The 13,875-nt window shown below is 44.2% G+C and overlaps 1 protein-coding gene across 1 annotated transcript in view; it reads left to right on the forward strand.

Moving 5' to 3' along the window:
* EVA1A (eva-1 homolog A, regulator of programmed cell death) overlaps nt 1–13,875 on the forward strand; it is a 201,737-nt gene that overhangs the window by 26,113 nt on the left and 161,749 nt on the right. The gene's annotated exons all lie outside the window — the stretch shown is intronic.

The following is a 13,875-nucleotide window of genomic DNA, read 5'->3' on the forward strand; positions in this document are numbered from 1 at the left end:
CACTAAAATCAATAGTGAAGATTATAAAAGATGGCAGTTCAGCCAGAAAAATAGCTGTTGCTTGTGCGGCAGAAATGTTCACATATACTCAGCTGGAGCCCTGAATATGTTTGTATGAGTTCAGACCAAACATTTACCCCAATAACAGTCCATCTAGGAGATGAAATCAAATTAACAGACAGCTTCATGCTGTTGGAAATATTCACAGCCCTTTTTCTGACAATGAATAACACAGAAATTAAGATGTACCTTCAGACAGCGGAGCCTACTTTTGAGTGAATGCAATATCACTGTTCTTTAATGTTATTTTCTGTCAATGTGGGCATGGGTTGGTGTGCAGGTGATATTTTGAAGTGCTGAGTTCTGTCTTTATAAGTCATAATTCCTCCTGAATTTTATTATTTGCCATAGATTTTGTGCATTGATATCCTCCAGTCACTTTTAGACTCTGAATGAAGTACAGTAACAACTGAAGTATTCCTGAGAAGTTCCTGCTAAGCCATAGTTTTGGTATTGGCTGTATCCACTCTCTGGCTTGTTTTTCCCTTGTGATTTATAGATGAAGTCATGGATCATGACCATAGTGATAGCCAAGGTGTTTTGATAGTCTCTCATACTGTCAGACAGGGCCCTTGGCACTTTCCTAAGCAGTTTGAGTCCAGTTTCTGGAGTTAAGGATGGGCACCTAGGCTCAGAGGGCTGCTTTGAAGGTTACAAGGGTTTAACCACATAGCCAAGGCCGGGCCATGCCAGTTGTCTCAGGGCAAGAGAGAATGGCATCCACCCCTTATTATTTTTAAGGCTGTGCAAGAAAAATAGGTGATCAGGGCATCCTTTATTGTCATATTGCAAATACGTGAAGCCCAGAGAGGGTAGGAAATCACCTAGGTGAGGATTAAGGGGTCTCTGGTGGGGCCTGTGTATGCCCACGGGTGACTGCATGGTGTGGCAGCTGGAGGAGCGTTTCTGTGGAGGCTGCGCTGCAACCCCAGTAACTGCAGGGGGCTGTGAGAGCTGCCTGTTAGGAAGATCTCCAGGCAGTATCAGTGTTATGGCATTACAGCAAAGGTGAATAGGATAGAGGGGCAGATGTAAAAAGTTGTGAGATAAGCAAGGCCTTGAGCACAATCTAAAATTTAGAATGCTCTTGGGGCTGCCTCTAACACCATCAGCTCCACTGGTGCTGCCATTGCAGAGGGTAAAGTTCTGTGAACAGCCTCAAATAGAGCACCAAGGCTGCCCTTGGGTAAGGGTGTGCACACAAATAATACCATGTCAACAATCACTAACATATTGTTCTCTTCAGGAGCTCAGGGATCAGGCTAACTTTATGTAGCCTTCAGCTCTGATGTGCTTGTCCTTTCAGGAAGAAGGAACAGTTCCTCTGGTCCTTCTCTCATGATCTAAGGGCAACTTGGTGAGGAAACATCCCAACTTGTCACATATTCATGGAGCCAGATTGCTTAAGAAATAACTTGGTGCCACACAAAAGCTTGGGCCAGTGTTTCCAGAGAGCCAGTGGTCCTCATAGCTGCCATTCTTAGTTCTGTGGAGTGTTTGCAAGTACCAGCTTAACTTCAGCTGTTTTAATGGTTGGCAAGAAGTTGGTTTGCTTTGCTCCTTCTAGAGTTGGAAAAGACCATTCAGATCATCAAGTTCAAACATCAACCCAGCAGTGCCATCATGTTCACCACTAAACCATGTTCTCAGGTGCCATATCCACACATTTTTTGGAACACTTTCAGGGATGAAGTGACTCCAGCACTTCCCTGGGCAACCTGTTCCAATACTTTACAACCTTTTCTGTGAAAGAAATTTTTCTAATATCCAATTTAAACCTCTCCTGGCATAACTTGAAGCCATCCATTTCCTCTCATCCTGTCACATGTTACCTGGTGGGAGAGATCAACCCCTACCACACTACAAGCTCCTTCCAGGTAGTTCTACAGAGCAATAAGGACCCTCCTGAGCCTCCTTTATTTCCAGGCTCAGCCCCCCAGCTCCCTTAGCTGCTCCTTATAAGACTTCTGATTTAGGTGCTGGTGTTTGGCTCCTTGTGATTCACTGATCCACATTGTTTATTACTGGGGAGAACTGTCAAAGGCTTGAGGGACTGCAAAAGCATTTGAAGTACATTGCCTTTCTCCCTGATTTTCCATGGCAAATTCTAGAGAAGGTCCCTCACTGCTTGTCAATGCAGAGTCGTGAACTGGGCTTTCTATGAACCCAGTGTTTCTTGGCAGCCTCCTCACATGGGCTGTCTGAGGAAATAGATGTTGCTGCATGCATATTTTCCCAAGATATTTCAGAGGTGATTCAAAGAATCATGAAGAGGTTTCATTCCTCTCCCCACCAGACCCTCTCCCCCACTTCTCCCATCAGAGCAGTGGAGCTGCCACTAATTGGCCTGACAAGTGGAACAGCTCTTTTGTGAGGGGACCCCACACTCCCTTGTGGAGAGGAATTTGCTTTGAAGTCTTCTCCCTGCCCTGCATTGTCTACACACCTTGCTTTGTGTGAGTGTGATAAATGGAAATCAAACAGTCCCAGATCAAGGAAACAAGCACTAAGTCCTGCCTGTCTTTCCAAAACATTTGCTGTGTTTATTACAAAGTTGCCAGGGTTGAACTGAGCAGCCAAATTCAAAGCAGCCATAATGCTGAATAGCCAAATGCTGCTCTCCTCCTTTTGACTAATTTTTTGGTGTAAGGGCACATCAAAGCTGATGGAAGTGGGCTGAAGTGAGCTTGTTAGTACTAATGTCTGTGTGTGACACAGTGTCAGAAACACTGTGACCTAGCACAGCTATACTGTTGCAGTAAGAAGCCCAAATCAAAATTTGTAATTAGGATACTCAAATGGATTATTCCTATTATTACTGCATAGAGCCCTCAAACTCTTCTCAGCCATGAAAAAATGAAGATTTCATGGTCTAATGGTTAGATGAGTAGAGCAGTATCAGGAGGGCACAAGGTTGGGCTTCTATTCCCTGTTACTTTCACTGAATTGCAATGTGAACTCCCTAAGTCATTTCATCTCTCTGTGTCTCCTCTTCCTCTCTGCCTCTATTGTCTGTTCCGAATCAGATGGTAGGACTGAATTAGACTCTGCACTTATAGGGGTAATAAATCTGTCAATTTTCTTTACTTAGTGCATCTGGACATGGAAAAGGAGGCAACTTTCCTTAAGAAAATAAAAGGGGGAAACACTCATAAAAAAAAAAAAGGTGCCGTTTTTTAGCTGCTGCTCATAACAGCCTCTGTGGCTTGGGGGGGAGCCTAGGACAGAAGGGGGAATTCACCATTTTTCAAAAGATGAGGCTTCACTACAGGCAAATTATGCATAACAAATTTGGTGACCCTCTGTAATGGGGTTGCAGCAGAGGTGGACAAGGGAAGCACAACTGATGTAAACTATCTGGACTTGTGCAAAGCATTTGACACTGTCCCATGTGACATCCTTGTCTCCAAACTGGAAGGACATGGATTTGATAGATGGGCTGCTGAATGGATAAAACATAATCTGGATGGTGACACTCAAAGTGTTGTGGAAAATGGCTGAATATCCAAGGGGAGACCAGTGATGATTGTGATTCCTCAGGGGTTGGTATTGGGATTGCCACTTTTTAACATTTTGTTAATGACTTGAACAGTGGGACTGAGGCACCCTCAGCAGTATTTCAGGTGACACTGAGCTGCGTGGTGCAGGTGACACGCTGGAGGGAAGGGATGCCATCCTGAGGGGCCTGGACAGGCTTGAGAAGTGGGACTGTGGGAACCTCATGAAGTTCAGCAAGGCCAAGTGCAAGGTCCTGCACCTGGATCAGGGTGATCCCAAGCATAAATACAAGCTGGGTGGAGAATGGATTGAGAACAGCCTTGGGGAAAAGGATTTTGAGTGCTGGTGGATGAAAAGCTCAAATGTGAGCTTTTCATCCACCAAAGTGCACTGGCAGCCCAGAAAGCCAAACGTGTCCTTGGCTGCAACAGAAGCAGAATGAGCAGCAGGTCAAGGGAGAAGTTTCTGCCCCTCTGCTCTGCTCTTGTGACACCCACGAGCAGTGCTGCATCCAGCTCTGGGGCCCTCAGCACAGGAGGGATGTGAACCTGTTGGAATGAGTCCAGAGGAGGCCATGAGGGGATTAAAGGGAGCAGCTCTGCTCTGGAGACAGGCTGAGTGAGTTGGGTCTGTTCAGTCTGATGGAGAGAAGGCTTTGAGGAGACCTGGCAGCAGTACCTAAAGGAGGTACAAAAGAGTTGGAGAGGGACTTTTGACAAGGGCTTGTAGTGATTGCATGAGGTGGAATGGCCTATTGGCTCGGCAGAATTGTAGTTTCTCACCTAAAAGATTTCTCTTTCCCAAAGATGTAAATTGTGCAGGGAGGGAAAGTACGTGGCTGTTCAGCCTGTCCTGCCACTCTGGAAGTGTGGAAGAGAATCTCTTCCAGCTGAAGAGCTGAGCTGTATGGGGTGGGGTGCAGTGGCATTGAATGCCAGCAGTTCTGTAATCCAAACTTTTTGTTTCCTGAATAACCCAGTTTCTGGGCACAACTGGGCTTCAGTGATGTGGGAGGAATCTTATTAGGAGGTTGCAATGAGGAAAGACTGGCTTTTGTAAGAGGTAAATGAAGTAGTTATTAAAAAGGAAAGACAAAGCTACCAAAGGCCTCATTCATGTTACAGGTTCAGGCATGGGACAGAAGAGAAATCCACAAAAATCTGCCTTTCAGCTTTTTCTATTGCATGTGTTTGAATGGGAAATTGGATATCCCCAGGATCCTGGGAGACAGCACACATGAAAACAGCACTGAATTCCTTCAGAGGGATGTGAGGAGGAAGTGACATCTGTTTTGCATCCAAACATCACTTGAAGTCTAGTTAAAACTCTTGTTGTGACAGGGAGTTGAAAAAACACAGAGAAAAATCCCCCTTCCCTTATGGTTGGGAATCACTGCAGCCAGGCAGGGTGAATACTAATGGAGATCTCTGATCTTTCCTCCACTTACAGATCAATGCCATTCCAGTTTCAAACAAGCCACTTAGTCACCCATGATCAAGTCTTCAGTAAATGTGGAACAACCTCTTAGTGATAGATGGGATCATTCATGTTGGGCTAACTTGGCCTCTCTGTATGAGAAAGAGAACAGTATTAATCTAAGCAGGTACTTATTCAGTGTTCTTCAGTTAATTATCTTGACTTAATTTGATGTATGCAAAACAGTGGCTCATGTAAGTTAAAGCTGGTATTTCAAAGGCAACATGGGGATTTGGGATGTTGAGGTCTCTTGGATAGGGAGGGACAGAGAACAAATCTGTATGTCATGAAATGTTTTGAGGCTTTTGGCTTTGAAGATCTTTTAACTTTTTCAAAATCAGAGATGCTAACTCTTTCCCTTTGTGCTTTTTCTAGAATGAACATTCTTTTTGAATGCTTGCCTTGAATCTGGAAGAGTGATATACAAGTGCCTGAAGGCCCAATTTATAGTGTCAATTTTTTTTTAATCCCCCATTTGAAGCTCTTCTGTCCCTTTGGTGTATGAGATACTACCTGATCTTTACCATTTTCAAGGAATGCCCTGGACATGGCACTTAGAGCTATGGTCTATTTGACAAGGTTGTGATTAGTTAAAGGTTGGACTTGATGATCTTGGAGGTCTTTTCTAATAGAAATGACTCTGTGATAAGACTGCAGTAGTTATGGCAGTTGCCTGAGATAGAGAATTCATGGACAAGGACCTATCCCATATAGGACAGCCCAGGGATTTCCATGTCAGCCATCCTAAGGTTGTAGCTGCCCTAGCACCTTGCTTTGGGAGCTAGGAAACATCCCCATCAAAATTAAACCATAATGAAAACAAGTTTGGAAGTGTAGTGTTCTTTGGATCCTTACCCAAATAGCTTTGGGGTTTTTTTTTAATGGGTTCTGGTTTGTTCAGCCTGCAGCTATGCGGGTAGGTACACCTAAATTTAAAATATCCCCACATTTTGCCTGTGCCCTCCACTCACCTGCTGTGGTGCCCACGTGCAAGGCTGTGGTGAGACAAGAGAACAGCTGAAGGCTGAATGTGAGTGCCTCCCCCAGATCCTCTGTTTTGGAGCAGTTAGGGCAGCACATCTCTTGCCCTGGTTGCCAGGGGCTGCTTTCTGAATCAAGATGTCTCTAAGCACCCACGTAAATCAGGCTGAAATCTGAATTATTTCTTTTTGTTAAGCAGAAGGATCAAGCAGGCAAGCTGGGGCTAAAGATTACTTTGCTTTATGAGACCACACAGCCAATCTCACCTGCTCTCTGCTAGACAAAGCACAGAGCCTGGAGGTGGGAACAAATGCTGGAGAAGGCCAGTGTGGGGAGGGACTGCTGAAATTCAGTCAGGAGGATTTACCTGTGTGGTGTGATAAGCAAGACAGCTGTGCTGGCTTTCATCTTCATGCACAGAAATGAATGATCACCATATTAGCTGTCTGGCATTTCCCCTATTTCATACCCCAGTTTGGACTACACTTCTAATTAGCAGAAGACTGAAACAGCCTCATGCTTCCTCTATGTCTAATCATGGTAACAGGTGCTTAGGATGATTTGTGGATTTGTCTGATAAGATCCTACTTTCTCCCTTCTTCCTCATTCTGGACACAGTTTCACAGTCTCCCCAGGTGGGCCTGAACTCTTCTCTGTGGAAAGCAGAGAGGGAAGATGGAATATGAGAGGTATCCTGACACGTGTGAGACTGAGTGCCGTCAGTCAGATGATGTTAGTGTGACATCTGCAAGGAAGAAGATGCTGCAGTGCAGTAATATTTGGCAATGGGAAATTGCCAAAGGGCAGCTTCTGGAGCTGAGCTCCTAATCTTTGTTGTTGTTGTTGTAAAATTATGAATAGTATGAGCTTGAAGGAGATGATTAGAAGGTTAGACCTTTGTGTGGTGTGGGGAGTTAGTTTGACTCTTGTGGAATTAAAGTGCTGGTGTCTTGCATGGCCTTTTTTAGACTGACACAGGTAACAGGTACATCTGCACACACCCCTCTTTGAGAGGCAGAAGCAGAACAGTTCCCCTTGCTCAGCATGGCAGAGATGGTGGTTTAATGCCTCAGGTCTGCATAGACCAAAGACCTGGTCTACCAAGCCATGAGTGAGTGCATGCTCACTTTTCCAGAAGCAGTTTATCTTACTGAGTTGAGGGTCAAATGCATAAAAGATTTGCCTGGATTTAGACCTAAATGACCTAATAGCACTAGGTTCTGGCTGAAATAGTGTCCAATGTCAGGAATGATGCCAGTTCTTGAATTTAACACTTGATCAAGCTCTGACTACTCCAGCAATCAGTATGTATAATGCTCTGGAAGTGAATAATTCTGTTAAGTTTTAGCTCCTCAAACTGCTCTGCTGTGGTTTTGTTCTCCCGGGGGGCCTGATGTACTCCAGTGGCTGTTCTTGCAAAGAGCTGGAATATGAGAGTCTCTTGATTCTACCCTTGTTAGAGGCTTGTGGTTTATGAGGTTAGAAACCTTTCTGGCTTAAGCTTTCACTTTGTCATGATAAGCTGTTTTACATGAGTGAAATTAATTTCTCTTTGGTTAATTTCAACTAAATGGGCTTTTTTCACTCTACCTACAGCAGAAGAGACCATCTTTAGGATTTTGAAATAACATCTTGCAAGTGAGAAAATCAAAATCAAACAGTGGGCAGTTGTTAAACTTCCCCTGCACAGGAAAGCAGAGGAAGTTTATTGAAACCAGGAGGCTTTTTTTTTTTTTTTTAACTTGGGAATTGAACTTCAAATTTTTTTTTTCCATTACCATAACACCTTTGCACAGAAGGCAATACCTGATACAGTCCTCCTGCAAAGACTGGATGGATTGTGAGAGACTGGATTTCTCTGTGTGACTCCCCTCACTCATGAGTTCTCTAAAACCTGCCTAACAGTTTTCAGAGTCTAAGTGTTAGTCTTCATGTGGGTGTGTGTTCTACATGCTGCAGACTGTAAGGCAACTGCAGCAGAGAGTGGATTCGAAAATTATTAATTTTGGTGCTGAGGTATTGGTACTCTAACACTGGGGTCAAAACAGGTGCTGTAGGAGCACCTGTGAGACTTTCAGGGACAATATCTGGGGCATAATGGGAGAGGACAGAATGGGAAGTTACATGAAACAAAGGAAGACTTCCAGAGCACCACAGAGTAGTTCAGTGACTTGGCTGGAGCACCAAAAACCCAGTCTATCCCTTTCTTTACTAGACAGTGGCCCATTCTTGGCACATTCGTGTTTTATTAAGGTTGCATCCTCACATTTCACTTAGCATAGCAGCAATAAGTGTGATGTGGTGTGGAGTGAGCTGTGTCACAAGTGGCCCTTGGACAGTGTCCCTTGTGCTCTCCTGATCTCTGTAACAACCCTGTTCAAGGAACCCTGTGCACATCTCCATAGAAAGTGATGAAGGTTCCTCTTCACTTCTCCCTCAGCCTCAAAGTGTTCTTGGCCTCGGACATTCTCTGAGGGTTTCTTTTCCCCATCACATTATGTTCATTCAGGCAGTGTGTGGCCCTGATTGCTGCAGAAGGTCTGGCTTCCTTTGTCTCCCTAGCATGGTCTGTTTGGTAGTGAAAGATACAAGCAAAAGAAAGCCAAATAATTAGCTATCCCAGCCCTAATTCCCTGGGCAGAAGTTCACTTTTCAGTAACTGAAACGGGCTTAATCCTAATCCCCTGCAAATCCCCCTTCCTAAGAGTCTTTGTGAGGCTCCCTTATTGGTAAGAGCTTCCAAAAAGACCAGTGCTGCTTTTAGGCTGATTTTTTTTTAAGCCTGTAAGTGTTGTACCTGATGTGCTGTAATACAAGGACAGTGAACCTCTGAAGCCACAAACCCCTTACTGTGGGTTATTAATGTACAAAAGAAACTGGAAGAAGAGCTCTGGTGTTGCAGGCACAAATCTTCTCCCCTCTGTTATTGCTATAAACCTTGTTGCTTGCCTCTCCTGCAAGCTGGCCATTTTCTAGGAGACAACCTCTTCTGAAACAACTCCCACTGCCCCTTCTGCTTTGTTGACTGACAGTGGTGGATAGGAGGGGATGCTCTGGGATAACTTGTCATTGCTGCTTTATTTAGCCAGTGAAGAAGATTTCCCATAACTGATATATTTGGCAACTGATGATCTGAGTGATAGGCTCTGCTTTTCTGTGTTGTCTTTGTAAGTCAGAGCCTGACTGCCCAGATCACATCTTTGACCCACTGGTTAGGGCACTGAGTTGCCTGTCTGAGCTGTAATTCATGGGCTGCGTGTCTCAGGCATGTATGGGAGTTGAAAAAGGTGGAAATCTCAGTGAGGAATCCTCCTTCATCTTCACAGGGAGGGGGAGAGAGAAAGATTTGAGGGAAAATTAGATGTTCCTGTCCTTTGCCTAGAGTAGATAGTGATTTTGCTCATTGCTAGTGAAACCTACACTTTTCTTTTTGCAAACAAATGGGTCAAATTTCCCTGTCTCCTCACATCCTTCTTTTACCTCTTAGCTCTCACCTCTGCTGTTCCAGTTTTCAGTCCTGGGAAAGGACTGGATGAAAGACTCTGAGTTGTACAGGTGCTGCCTGCACTTCCTCTGCCTTCTTTCTCTGCCACAGGGATCAGGTGGGGCACACCTGGACTAAGGGGAAAAGGACAATTATTTATTATGACAGCCTGATGGGTGAGCACCTTTCTTTGAAAAGACATGCTAATTAAAGGCAGTCTGTGTGTTAATTACGTTTTTCCACATTGTAACCAAGATCTCTAAGAAACTTGCTGGTCCCAGCAATAAAATTGAGAGAGGTTGGTTCTGGGAAATTTATGGTCTAACGCTGAGGGAAACTTCCCTTGTTATCGCTGCAGATTTAATGAGTAGTCTCTTTCTGCTGTCTGCTTTACTTATTTCCTTCATAAACCTTTGCACTAATTAGCTTGGATGATTTTTCTCCTGGAAAAAGATTAAGACAGGGAGTTAGGAGAGGAATGAACACCGAATGTGCATTTTTACAGTGTTGCTGGTATTCTTCCCCCACCTCCCTTTTTTTTTTTTTCTTTTAAAATCCCAAGATGCTTCCATCTCCTTTTCACTGTGCACTTCTGATGAAGTATCAGGGGTCTGATATAATTCTGAAGCTTCATCCAGGCCTTGTGGCAGAGTTGTTTGGTAATTGCTTCTCGTCCTCTATGGCTTAACTATCACCCCAGTTCAGCTCATACAGCTCTGAGGAGCAAGGTCATGGTGGCTTGTCCCAAGCTAAATCCTAGATCAGTCCTAGATCCAGCTGCTTAGGAATACCTGGGTGGGATTTAAAACAGTCATGGCTCAGATTTGTGAAGCTGTTACTCAGACATGAAAAAGATGATGTTTCTTATCTTTAGATGAATTCACATCTGTCAGAGGTTTAAACAGCACTGGTGGAAGTAACCTGCTCACTCCTATATTTAAAGACAATATCTGTGTTAGGAATGTATTTGTCCTGGGCACACCCTGGGGTCTATGGAGGGACAAGAGGTCAGCCTGACCCCCAGGCTGTCTGGAATGCCCTGCTGAAGTGCCCTTCCATCTCCACAGATGGCAGAGAGACCCTGGGTGATGGTATTCCTACATAGCTCAGTAAATTGGCAATATTAGATAGATGACCCTGAGCACTTTGCTATGGCCTGAACAAGACTGCAGTGCTGATTTTAGAGATGCTTTACAAATACCTAAAAAATGCTTCTCCCTAACCTAAAGTGAGCATGAAGTCCTAGACTTCAACATGTTGAGTGCAGTGCCAACTGCATTCCCCCACCTTGCTTGCAGAAGAAAAGTAATTTTCATGCTGGGATAGCCACTGACACCCCTGGTTGCTGAGCTGCCTCATGGTCTATGAGTGAACCTTCAGATCCCAAATAGATCCAAATAGCTCAGCTGAGGGAGAAATGCACCCGAGTGACACTGGCTCGATTATCCTTGAGGACTGTCTATTTTACTGGCCTTTGCTGCTTTAGCTAAATCTACCTGCCCTTACCCTTCTGCAAAGTGTGCATTGGTAGAAGTTGATAGCCCTAAGGTGAGGGAGTCCTGGCTTTAATGAGGGAGCTGACTTGAGTGTACTGATGTGCAAAGAAAGGCTTTGTGAGAGGACCTGTGCTCCTGAATCTAATTCTCTGTGGTTCACTGCTCCAGAGACTCACTTTTCTGTGACTGGGAGAGTTGCATATTGTTATGCTTAATTTTAGGACCTATCTAGGAAATGACCTTCCCAGCCTCCAGGCTGAATAGGACTTACACCAGCCTCCCCTTGTGTCCATGGGTCATTTACATTTTATGTTAAGGGACAGCATAGCTCAGATCATAGTGCTTTTCAGAGAAAGGTGATAGTTCCACTATCAGCTGAGATTTAATACTTCCACAGAAGGCAAAGCCTGTCGTATCAATTTGTTGTTCTGGCCCATTCCCAGGCAACTTGCCATTCCCTGGAACAAAAGCTCCTATTGTTGGCATTGGGCTGATTCCTAACATGCTCAGTGCTTCTTCCCTCACAGAAGTGCAACGTGCAGTATGAAAGACAATTTTAAGGCTTGTAGATTATAACTAATTCTCAGCAGTCAAACAGAGAAGACTATGATAATTATGGAAATCTTAGGAGCTGCCTCGAGATGAGCAGGAGATGGAGAAATTAGTCTACTACTACAAGCTTTAATTCTTCCAATTATTCAAAACACATTTAATAAAACATTCTATCTTTTGGCAAGAGAAACCTTGATTAAAATTTATGGGGGAAAGAGGAGATAAAGGAACAGCTCCCTGACTCAGGAAATCATACCTGTCCTCTGGAGAGCTGCTGTACCTGTATGAGAGAATGAAACACTTTTAAGGGACTGGAATTCAGTCAGAGAATAATCAATGGATTTAGGGTGGAAAGGACCATTGAAGGTCTTGTAGTTCAAGTTCCTGCTTAAAGTTATGTTAAGGTGGTGTGATCTTGCCCAATATACCCTGAAAATATCCCAGGGATGTGGCTTCCACAGGCTCCCTGGGCAACCTGTTCCAGGGCTTATCCACTCTGGTGGTGAAAAATTTAGCTTGGTTGGATTTTCTCTTGTTGCAACTTCTGACCTTTGCATCTTGTCCTCTCTCTGTGCACTTCTGGGAAGGATCTGGCTTTCCCTTCAATAACCAACTCCATTAGGAAGTGCAAGTCTGCAGTCAGGTCCTGCCTTAATCTTTCCCAGACTAAACAAACATGCTTTCATTACCCTTCTGTGTTATATGCTCCAGCCCTCTAATCATCTTGGTGGTCCTCTTGATGAACTCTCTTCAGTTTTTCAGCATCTCTGTCTGACTGGGATTTCCGTGAGTACTGGGGAGATAGGAATCATCAGTCCCTTGGCCGCTGAAGTGAGGAGGATTTCAGCACGTGCTTAGAGTGTCTCTAAGTGCTTTCCTGGAGCTGGAACAAAGCTGTAACCACAGAGGTTTTGAAGTTGCTCAGGGTCTTGTTCAGCTGGGTTTTGAGCAACACCAAGAACAGAGATTACACAAACTCATGGTAAAAGCTATCTGGGATAGCTCACAAGTTGTCTTGGGAGGCGACTGTTTCTCATTGTTGACTTTAAAGAAATGCAAACATTGATAGTCCAGATTTTGATGTAAATTTAAATGCCCTATTATGAGGTTGATGTCTGCAAGGTAATGTCCTTACACAGTCTGTCTCAGCTTAGATCTGCTCCTGTAGCTGTGGGTGGCGAGTCAGGTGTGAGCAGGGTAGAGCAGGTATGCTCTCCTCTGCTCGTTGGGGTGGGAGTTGGGGTTTGAAGGAGAATGTTGTATGGGTATTGTGGTGGTAAATTTGTTCAGTATTCCAAATAGGGAAGGCAGAAGTGGGCAAACTTTGTATCACCCACATTAGATCTGGGTAAATTCCCATTTCCTGTATTTACTCCAGTTTTAAGGTGAGTGGATGTTTCACCTGGTGACTGAAACGTTCTCAGATGTGATTTTGAGGAGCACCATGTGGTGCTAAAATATGGGGATTTTTGTGGCTTTTAAAGCTCCAAGTCACCTGAAAACATCAACCTGGGTTTGAGTCAATATTACCCTTCTCAGTGATGGGTATATTAGTTAAGTACTTCAAAAGCCTCCAGCTCACACAAGCTTTCCTTCTACCTTTGGAAGGATTGCCATGGATCAGCTACCTCCAGCTCTTTTTGGGAAGACTGTGCCCTTCAATCTTCCTTTGATATTTTGAGAACTTAGGTGAAGGGTTGGAGTGACCATGAGAACCTGATAATAGCCATGTGTTCTGTCTGCACGTGAGCTACGCTGAGAGGTGCTCCAAATATTTATGATCCTGCCCCCCTCAGTCTCATCTGAAAAACACCTTGATACCCAGGCTGGGTCAAGCCTGAATGAAGAATAATTCCATTGCACTCTTGTTAGGTCTAGTGTGGTAATAGAAAGAAACAGACTTTAAAACTCTTCCAACCAGCCCTTCTGCCTGGGTTGTTCAGGTTCTTGAAAGGCTCTTTGTATTACTGTTGGTTTTGGAAATCCCTGGATCACAGAGCTGTATGTGAGGCTCTGAACAGCAGATCAATCTCTTTTAGCTGTTGTTCCCAGATGGGAAGTATCCCAGTAACCTACCATTTTTTCCTTTTCCTGTAGGGAACAAGAGCTGCTAGGGGGAATTATTTCAGTCTTGTTAGATCTTAGAGTCACTGAGCTCTGAAAGCTGCTTTTTGGAATTGTTGATTTGTTTTTGGCAATTATTCCTTGCTGTCCTACTCTTTGCAGTCCTGAGGAAGGTTTCCATACCACCTACATGCTCTGGTTTTCTTTGGAGAATAATTCTGCTTGACCCCTATGAATTTAAAAACAATATATAGAAGGTTTTGG

This window comes from Vidua chalybeata, chromosome 3 (genome assembly GCF_026979565.1).
Source record: "Vidua chalybeata isolate OUT-0048 chromosome 3, bVidCha1 merged haplotype, whole genome shotgun sequence".
NCBI classification, from domain to species: domain Eukaryota; kingdom Metazoa; phylum Chordata; class Aves; order Passeriformes; family Viduidae; genus Vidua; species Vidua chalybeata.